The 9,979-nt window shown below is 44.7% G+C and overlaps 1 non-coding gene across 1 annotated transcript; it reads right to left on the reverse strand.

Annotated features, from left to right (window-relative positions):
• Window positions 1-9,627: 9,627 nt before the first annotated feature.
• On the reverse strand, window positions 9,628-9,700 carry TRNAA-AGC (transfer RNA alanine (anticodon AGC)). Its single transcript has one exon. It is a non-coding gene; the product is annotated as a tRNA-Ala (tRNA).
• Window positions 9,701-9,979: the final 279 nt, after the last annotated feature.

The raw sequence follows: 9,979 nt of genomic DNA on the forward strand, positions 1-9,979 counted from the left end.
CGCTCTACCAGATGAGCTATCGACGGATGCCAAGGCGGCAGTCGTGTGTTTCCTAAGCTTGCAAATATGTTCCATGAGCAGGAAACAAGAGTAGAATTGTCCTACTTTTTGAAAAAGTCTGCAAACAAAAGCTTTGGAGGATGCGGGCATTGATCCCGCTACCTCTCACATGCTAAGCGAGCGCTCTACCATTTGAGCTAATCCCCCATGCCGGCACCACAGTTGTGTTGCTTTATTTTACCACGAGTACGATCACCACATACTTTTTAAAGAGGTTGCTTTGAAGAGCTTTTTTTTTTTTTTTTTTTTAAGTGTGGATGTCTTTCTCCCAAAAAAGTAGAAAGGGTGTGGAGCTTACAGGGTGCCTGGTGGTGTAAAAATACAGGTGAGCCATTGGTGTAGGGTGTGAAGAAGTGTGAGAAGAGAAAAAAAAAACAATTAATTGGATAAGAAAGTTGCAAAGTAGAAAGAATGGTCCAGATCAATCGGCCCTTTTGGTTGTGAGCCCAAAAGTCTTTGCCTGCGCCACTCTGTTGCAAAGGAGACGACATGTGGCATGAGAAACTGGGAGGTTGCATGAATAAAAAGCACAGTTCGAAGGTTGTGAAAACGAGACAGCTAGCGATTCGGGTCTCTGTTCTCTTCTGACGAGAAACAGAAGTGATGCCGACCATAATGTGGCTTTTTTACAGCTTTGATCAAAGAGGCCGAGTGTGGAAGTCTCTGTGGCGCAATCGGTTAGCGCGTTTGGCTGTTAACCGAAAGGTTGGTGGCTCAAGCCCACCCAGGGACGGCAGCGTGCTCTTTTTGTTTCAGTTACAGATAGTCTTAGGGTGACAATAAACAAAGAGTTTCGGCAGGAAGGAAAGGTCACTGGTTGAGCAACCCTTTCAACATGTACGGTGTGAGAAAAGAAAAAAAAATCCCAGTCAATAGGATTAAAAAGTTGCAATGTAAAAAGAATGGTCCAGATCTATGACAAGTGGCATGAGAAACTGGGAGGTTGCATGACTAATAAGCAAAGCTTGAAGGTTGTGAAAGTGTTTTTTTGTCTGATAACCGAAAGGTCGTTGGTTCAATCCCTCCCACTGATGGCTGGGCCCTCCCTTTTTTTCAGTTGCATGTCACAGTTACAGAAAGTCCTACGTTGACTCTCAACTAAGAGTTTTGGTCAGATGTCTGCTTCAAATACCCAACACAGACAGGAGAGCCTTCTGGAAATGGTCTGTCTGGATAGATAGAAGTAGAGGGCAGCGGGGGTGCATTTGTCAACAGGTTGAAACATCCAAAAAGAGGTCCTTCGAGCCGGAATTCAACCAGCGACCTAAGGATTGCTAATTTTCTCCTACAGACCTCCGCTCTACCAGATGAGCTATCGACGGATGCCAAGGCGGCAGTCGTGTGTTTCCTAAGCTTGCAAATATGTTCCATGAGCAGGAAACAAGAGTAGAATTGTCCTGCTTTTTGAAAAAGTCTGCAAACAAAAGCTTTGGAGGATGCGGGCATTGATCCCGCTACCTCTCACATGCTAAGCGAGCGCTCTACCATTTGAGCTAATCCCCCATGCCGGCACCACAGTTGTGTTGCTTTATTTTACCACGAGTACGATCACCACATACTTTTTAAAGAGGTTGCTTTGAAGAGCTTTTTTTTTTTTTTTTTTTTAAGTGTGGATGTCTTTCTCCCAAAAAAGTAGAAAGGGTGTGGAGCTTACAGGGTGCCTGGTGGTGTAAAAATACAGGTGAGCCATTGGTGTAGGGTGTGAAGAAGTGTGAGAAGAGAAAAAAAAAACAATTAATTGGATAAGAAAGTTGCAAAGTAGAAAGAATGGTCCAGATCAATCGGCCCTTTTGGTTGTGAGCCCAAAAGTCTTTGCCTGCGCCACTCTGTTGCAAAGGAGACGACATGTGGCATGAGAAACTGGGAGGTTGCATGAATAAAAAGCACAGTTCGAAGGTTGTGAAAACGAGACAGCTAGCGATTCGGGTCTCTGTTCTCTTCTGACGAGAAACAGAAGTGATGCCGACCATAATGTGGCTTTTTTACAGCTTTGATCAAAGAGGCCGAGTGTGGAAGTCTCTGTGGCGCAATCGGTTAGCGCGTTCGGCTGTTAACCGAAAGGTTGGTGGCTCAAGCCCACCCAGGGACGGCAGCGTGCTCTTTTTGTTTCAGTTACAGATAGTCTTAGGGTGACAATAAACAAAGAGTTTCGGCAGGAAGGAAAGGTCACTGGTTGAGCAACCCTTTCAACATGTACGGTGTGAGAAAAGAAAAAAAAATCCCAGTCAATAGGATTAAAAAGTTGCAATGTAAAAAGAATGGTCCAGATCCATGACAAGTGGCATGAGAAACTGGGAGGTTGCATGACTAATAAGCAAAGCTTGAAGGTTGTGAAAGTGTTTTTTTGTCTGATAACCGAAAGGTCGTTGGTTCAATCCCTCCCACTGATGGCTGGGCCCTCCCTTTTTTTCAGTTGCATGTCACAGTTACAGAAAGTCCTACGTTGACTCTCAACTAAGAGTTTTGGTCAGATGTCTGCTTCAAATACCCAACACAGACAGGAGAGCCTTCTGGAAATGGTCTGTCTGGATAGATAGAAGTAGAGGGCAGCGGGGGTGCATTTGTCAACAGGTTGAAACATCCAAAAAGAGGTCCTTCGAGCCGGAATTCAACCAGCGACCTAAGGATTGCTAATTTTCTCCTACAGACCTCCGCTCTACCAGATGAGCTATCGACGGATGCCAAGGCGGCAGTCGTGTGTTTCCTAAGCTTGCAAATATGTTCCATGAGCAGGAAACAAGAGTAGAATTGTCCTGCTTTTTGAAAAAGTCTGCAAACAAAAGCTTTGGAGGATGCGGGCATTGATCCCGCTACCTCTCACATGCTAAGCGAGCGCTCTACCATTTGAGCTAATCCCCCATGCCGGCACCACAGTTGTGTTGCTTTATTTTACCACGAGTACGATCACCACATACTTTTTAAAGAGGTTGCTTTGAAGAGCTTTTTTTTTTTTTTTTTTTTAAGTGTGGATGTCTTTCTCCCAAAAAAGTAGAAAGGGTGTGGAGCTTACAGGGTGCCTGGTGGTGTAAAAATACAGGTGAGCCATTGGTGTAGGGTGTGAAGAAGTGTGAGAAGAGAAAAAAAAAACAATTAATTGGATAAGAAAGTTGCAAAGTAGAAAGAATGGTCCAGATCAATCGGCCCTTTTGGTTGTGAGCCCAAAAGTCTTTGCCTGCGCTACTCTGTTGCAAAGGAGACGACATGTGGCATGAGAAACTGGGAGGTTGCATGAATAAAAAGCACAGTTCGAAGGTTGTGAAAACGAGACAGCTAGCGATTCGGGTCTCTGTTCTCTTCTGACGAGAAACAGAAGTGATGCCGACCATAATGTGGCTTTTTTACAGCTTTGATCAAAGAGGCCGAGTGTGGAAGTCTCTGTGGCGCAATCGGTTAGCGCGTTCGGCTGTTAACCGAAAGGTTGGTGGCTCAAGCCCACCCAGGGACGGCAGCGTGCTCTTTTTGTTTCAGTTACAGATAGTCTTAGGGTGACAATAAACAAAGAGTTTCGGCAGGAAGGAAAGGTCACTGGTTGAGCAACCCTTTCAACATGTACGGTGTGAGAAAAGAAAAAAAAATCCCAGTCAATAGGATTAAAAAGTTGCAATGTAAAAAGAATGGTCCAGATCCATGACAAGTGGCATGAGAAACTGGGAGGTTGCATGACTAATAAGCAAAGCTTGAAGGTTGTGAAAGTGTTTTTTTGTCTGATAACCGAAAGGTCGTTGGTTCAATCCCTCCCACTGATGGCTGGGCCCTCCCTTTTTTTCAGTTGCATGTCACAGTTACAGAAAGTCCTACGTTGACTCTCAACTAAGAGTTTTGGTCAGATGTCTGCTTCAAATACCCAACACAGACAGGAGAGCCTTCTGGAAATGGTCTGTCTGGATAGATAGAAGTAGAGGGCAGCGGGGGTGCATTTGTCAACAGGTTGAAACATCCAAAAAGAGGTCCTTCGAGCCGGAATTCAACCAGCGACCTAAGGATTGCTAATTTTCTCCTACAGACCTCCGCTCTACCAGATGAGCTATCGACGGATGCCAAGGCGGCAGTCGTGTGTTTCCTAAGCTTGCAAATATGTTCCATGAGCAGGAAACAAGAGTAGAATTGTCCTGCTTTTTGAAAAAGTCTGCAAACAAAAGCTTTGGAGGATGCGGGCATTGATCCCGCTACCTCTCACATGCTAAGCGAGCGCTCTACCATTTGAGCTAATCCCCCATGCCGGCACCACAGTTGTGTTGCTTTATTTTACCACGAGTACGATCACCACATACTTTTTAAAGAGGTTGCTTTGAAGAGCTTTTTTTTTTTTTTTTTTTTAAGTGTGGATGTCTTTCTCCCAAAAAAGTAGAAAGGGTGTGGAGCTTACAGGGTGCCTGGTGGTGTAAAAATACAGGTGAGCCATTGGTGTAGGGTGTGAAGAAGTGTGAGAAGAGAAAAAAAAAACAATTAATTGGATAAGAAAGTTGCAAAGTAGAAAGAATGGTCCAGATCAATCGGCCCTTTTGGTTGTGAGCCCAAAAGTCTTTGCCTGCGCTACTCTGTTGCAAAGGAGACGACATGTGGCATGAGAAACTGGGAGGTTGCATGAATAAAAAGCACAGTTCGAAGGTTGTGAAAACGAGACAGCTAGCGATTCGGGTCTCTGTTCTCTTCTGACGAGAAACAGAAGTGATGCCGACCATAATGTGGCTTTTTTACAGCTTTGATCAAAGAGGCCGAGTGTGGAAGTCTCTGTGGCGCAATCGGTTAGCGCGTTCGGCTGTTAACCGAAAGGTTGGTGGCTCAAGCCCACCCAGGGACGGCAGCGTGCTCTTTTTGTTTCAGTTACAGATAGTCTTAGGGTGACAATAAACAAAGAGTTTCGGCAGGAAGGAAAGGTCACTGGTTGAGCAACCCTTTCAACATGTACGGTGTGAGAAAAGAAAAAAAAATCCCAGTCAATAGGATTAAAAAGTTGCAATGTAAAAAGAATGGTCCAGATCCATGACAAGTGGCATGAGAAACTGGGAGGTTGCATGACTAATAAGCAAAGCTTGAAGGTTGTGAAAGTGTTTTTTTGTCTGATAACCGAAAGGTCGTTGGTTCAATCCCTCCCACTGATGGCTGGGCCCTCCCTTTTTTTCAGTTGCATGTCACAGTTACAGAAAGTCCTACGTTGACTCTCAACTAAGAGTTTTGGTCAGATGTCTGCTTCAAATACCCAACACAGACAGGAGAGCCTTCTGGAAATGGTCTGTCTGGATAGATAGAAGTAGAGGGCAGCGGGGGTGCATTTGTCAACAGGTTGAAACATCCAAAAAGAGGTCCTTCGAGCCGGAATTCAACCAGCGACCTAAGGATTGCTAATTTTCTCCTACAGACCTCCGCTCTACCAGATGAGCTATCGACGGATGCCAAGGCGGCAGTCGTGTGTTTCCTAAGCTTGCAAATATGTTCCATGAGCAGGAAACAAGAGTAGAATTGTCCTGCTTTTTGAAAAAGTCTGCAAACAAAAGCTTTGGAGGATGCGGGCATTGATCCCGCTACCTCTCACATGCTAAGCGAGCGCTCTACCATTTGAGCTAATCCCCCATGCCGGCACCACAGTTGTGTTGCTTTATTTTACCACGAGTACGATCACCACATACTTTTTAAAGAGGTTGCTTTGAAGAGCTTTTTTTTTTTTTTTTTTTTTAAGTGTGGATGTCTTTCTCCCAAAAAAGTAGAAAGGGTGTGGAGCTTACAGGGTGCCTGGTGGTGTAAAAATACAGGTGAGCCATTGGTGTAGGGTGTGAAGAAGTGTGAGAAGAGAAAAAAAAAACAATTAATTGGATAAGAAAGTTGCAAAGTAGAAAGAATGGTCCAGATCAATCGGCCCTTTTGGTTGTGAGCCCAAAAGTCTTTGCCTGCGCCACTCTGTTGCAAAGGAGACGACATGTGGCATGAGAAACTGGGAGGTTGCATGAATAAAAAGCACAGTTCGAAGGTTGTGAAAACGAGACAGCTAGCGATTCGGGTCTCTGTTCTCTTCTGACGAGAAACAGAAGTGATGCCGACCATAATGTGGCTTTTTTACAGCTTTGATCAAAGAGGCCGAGTGTGGAAGTCTCTGTGGCGCAATCGGTTAGCGCGTTCGGCTGTTAACCGAAAGGTTGGTGGCTCAAGCCCACCCAGGGACGGCAGCGTGCTCTTTTTGTTTCAGTTACAGATAGTCTTAGGGTGACAATAAACAAAGAGTTTCGGCAGGAAGGAAAGGTCACTGGTTGAGCAACCCTTTCAACATGTACGGTGTGAGAAAAGAAAAAAAAATCCCAGTCAATAGGATTAAAAAGTTGCAATGTAAAAAGAATGGTCCAGATCCATGACAAGTGGCATGAGAAACTGGGAGGTTGCATGACTAATAAGCAAAGCTTGAAGGTTGTGAAAGTGTTTTTTTGTCTGATAACCGAAAGGTCGTTGGTTCAATCCCTCCCACTGATGGCTGGGCCCTCCCTTTTTTTCAGTTGCATGTCACAGTTACAGAAAGTCCTACGTTGACTCTCAACTAAGAGTTTTGGTCAGATGTCTGCTTCAAATACCCAACACAGACAGGAGAGCCTTCTGGAAATGGTCTGTCTGGATAGATAGAAGTAGAGGGCAGCGGGGGTGCATTTGTCAACAGGTTGAAACATCCAAAAAGAGGTCCTTCGAGCCGGAATTCAACCAGCGACCTAAGGATTGCTAATTTTCTCCTACAGACCTCCGCTCTACCAGATGAGCTATCGACGGATGCCAAGGCGGCAGTCGTGTGTTTCCTAAGCTTGCAAATATGTTCCATGAGCAGGAAACAAGAGTAGAATTGTCCTGCTTTTTGAAAAAGTCTGCAAACAAAAGCTTTGGAGGATGCGGGCATTGATCCCGCTACCTCTCACATGCTAAGCGAGCGCTCTACCATTTGAGCTAATCCCCCATGCCGGCACCACAGTTGTGTTGCTTTATTTTACCACGAGTACGATCACCACATACTTTTTAAAGAGGTTGCTTTGAAGAGCTTTTTTTTTTTTTTTTTTTTAAGTGTGGATGTCTTTCTCCCAAAAAAGTAGAAAGGGTGTGGAGCTTACAGGGTGCCTGGTGGTGTAAAAATACAGGTGAGCCATTGGTGTAGGGTGTGAAGAAGTGTGAGAAGAGAAAAAAAAAACAATTAATTGGATAAGAAAGTTGCAAAGTAGAAAGAATGGTCCAGATCAATCGGCCCTTTTGGTTGTGAGCCCAAAAGTCTTTGCCTGCGCTACTCTGTTGCAAAGGAGACGACATGTGGCATGAGAAACTGGGAGGTTGCATGAATAAAAAGCACAGTTCGAAGGTTGTGAAAACGAGACAGCTAGCGATTCGGGTCTCTGTTCTCTTCTGACGAGAAACAGAAGTGATGCCGACCATAATGTGGCTTTTTTACAGCTTTGATCAAAGAGGCCGAGTGTGGAAGTCTCTGTGGCGCAATCGGTTAGCGCGTTCGGCTGTTAACCGAAAGGTTGGTGGCTCAAGCCCACCCAGGGACGGCAGCGTGCTCTTTTTGTTTCAGTTACAGATAGTCTTAGGGTGACAATAAACAAAGAGTTTCGGCAGGAAGGAAAGGTCACTGGTTGAGCAACCCTTTCAACATGTACGGTGTGAGAAAAGAAAAAAAAATCCCAGTCAATAGGATTAAAAAGTTGCAATGTAAAAAGAATGGTCCAGATCCATGACAAGTGGCATGAGAAACTGGGAGGTTGCATGACTAATAAGCAAAGCTTGAAGGTTGTGAAAGTGTTTTTTTGTCTGATAACCGAAAGGTCGTTGGTTCAATCCCTCCCACTGATGGCTGGGCCCTCCCTTTTTTTCAGTTGCATGTCACAGTTACAGAAAGTCCTACGTTGACTCTCAACTAAGAGTTTTGGTCAGATGTCTGCTTCAAATACCCAACACAGACAGGAGAGCCTTCTGGAAATGGTCTGTCTGGATAGATAGAAGTAGAGGGCAGCGGGGGTGCATTTGTCAACAGGTTGAAACATCCAAAAAGAGGTCCTTCGAGCCGGAATTCAACCAGCGACCTAAGGATTGCTAATTTTCTCCTACAGACCTCCGCTCTACCAGATGAGCTATCGACGGATGCCAAGGCGGCAGTCGTGTGTTTCCTAAGCTTGCAAATATGTTCCATGAGCAGGAAACAAGAGTAGAATTGTCCTGCTTTTTGAAAAAGTCTGCAAACAAAAGCTTTGGAGGATGCGGGCATTGATCCCGCTACCTCTCACATGCTAAGCGAGCGCTCTACCATTTGAGCTAATCCCCCATGCCGGCACCACAGTTGTGTTGCTTTATTTTACCACGAGTACGATCACCACATACTTTTTAAAGAGGTTGCTTTGAAGAGCTTTTTTTTTTTTTTTTTTTTAAGTGTGGATGTCTTTCTCCCAAAAAAGTAGAAAGGGTGTGGAGCTTACAGGGTGCCTGGTGGTGTAAAAATACAGGTGAGCCATTGGTGTAGGGTGTGAAGAAGTGTGAGAAGAGAAAAAAAAAACAATTAATTGGATAAGAAAGTTGCAAAGTAGAAAGAATGGTCCAGATCAATCGGCCCTTTTGGTTGTGAGCCCAAAAGTCTTTGCCTGCGCCACTCTGTTGCAAAGGAGACGACATGTGGCATGAGAAACTGGGAGGTTGCATGAATAAAAAGCACAGTTCGAAGGTTGTGAAAACGAGACAGCTAGCGATTCGGGTCTCTGTTCTCTTCTGACGAGAAACAGAAGTGATGCCGACCATAATGTGGCTTTTTTACAGCTTTGATCAAAGAGGCCGAGTGTGGAAGTCTCTGTGGTGCAATCGGTTAGCGCGTTCGGCTGTTAACCGAAAGGTTGGTGGCTCAAGCCCACCCAGGGACGGCAGCGTGCTCTTTTTGTTTCAGTTACAGATAGTCTTAGGGTGACAATAAACAAAGAGTTTCGGCAGGAAGGAAAGGTCACTGGTTGAGCAACCCTTTCAACATGTACGGTGTGAGAAAAGAAAAAAAAATCCCAGTCAATAGGATTAAAAAGTTGCAATGTAAAAAGAATGGTCCAGATCCATGACAAGTGGCATGAGAAACTGGGAGGTTGCATGACTAATAAGCAAAGCTTGAAGGTTGTGAAAGTGTTTTTTTGTCTGATAACCGAAAGGTCGTTGGTTCAATCCCTCCCACTGATGGCTGGGCCCTCCCTTTTTTTCAGTTGCATGTCACAGTTACAGAAAGTCCTACGTTGACTCTCAACTAAGAGTTTTGGTCAGATGTCTGCTTCAAATACCCAACACAGACAGGAGAGCCTTCTGGAAATGGTCTGTCTGGATAGATAGAAGTAGAGGGCAGCGGGGGTGCATTTGTCAACAGGTTGAAACATCCAAAAAGAGGTCCTTCGAGCCGGAATTCAACCAGCGACCTAAGGATTGCTAATTTTCTCCTACAGACCTCCGCTCTACCAGATGAGCTATCGACGGATGCCAAGGCGGCAGTCGTGTGTTTCCTAAGCTTGCAAATATGTTCCATGAGCAGGAAACAAGAGTAGAATTGTCCTGCTTTTTGAAAAAGTCTGCAAACAAAAGCTTTGGAGGATGCGGGTATTGATCCCGCTACCTCTCACATGCTAAGCGAGCGCTCTACCATTTGAGCTAATCCCCCATGCCGGCACCACAGTTGTGTTGCTTTATTTTACCACGAGTACGATCACCACATACTTTTTAAAGAGGTTGCTTTGAAGAGCTTTTTTTTTTTTTTTTTAAGTGTGGATGTCTTTCTCCCAAAAAAGTAGAAAGGGTGTGGAGCTTACAGGGTGCCTGGTGGTGTAAAAATACAGGTGAGCCATTGGTGTAGGGTGTGAAGAAGTGTGAGAAGAGAAAAAAAAACAATTAATTGGATAAGAAAGTTGCAAAGTAGAAAGAATGGTCCAGATCAATCGGC

Source organism: Rhinoderma darwinii, chromosome 4 (genome assembly GCF_050947455.1).
Source record: "Rhinoderma darwinii isolate aRhiDar2 chromosome 4, aRhiDar2.hap1, whole genome shotgun sequence".
Lineage (NCBI taxonomy): Eukaryota > Metazoa > Chordata > Amphibia > Anura > Rhinodermatidae > Rhinoderma > Rhinoderma darwinii.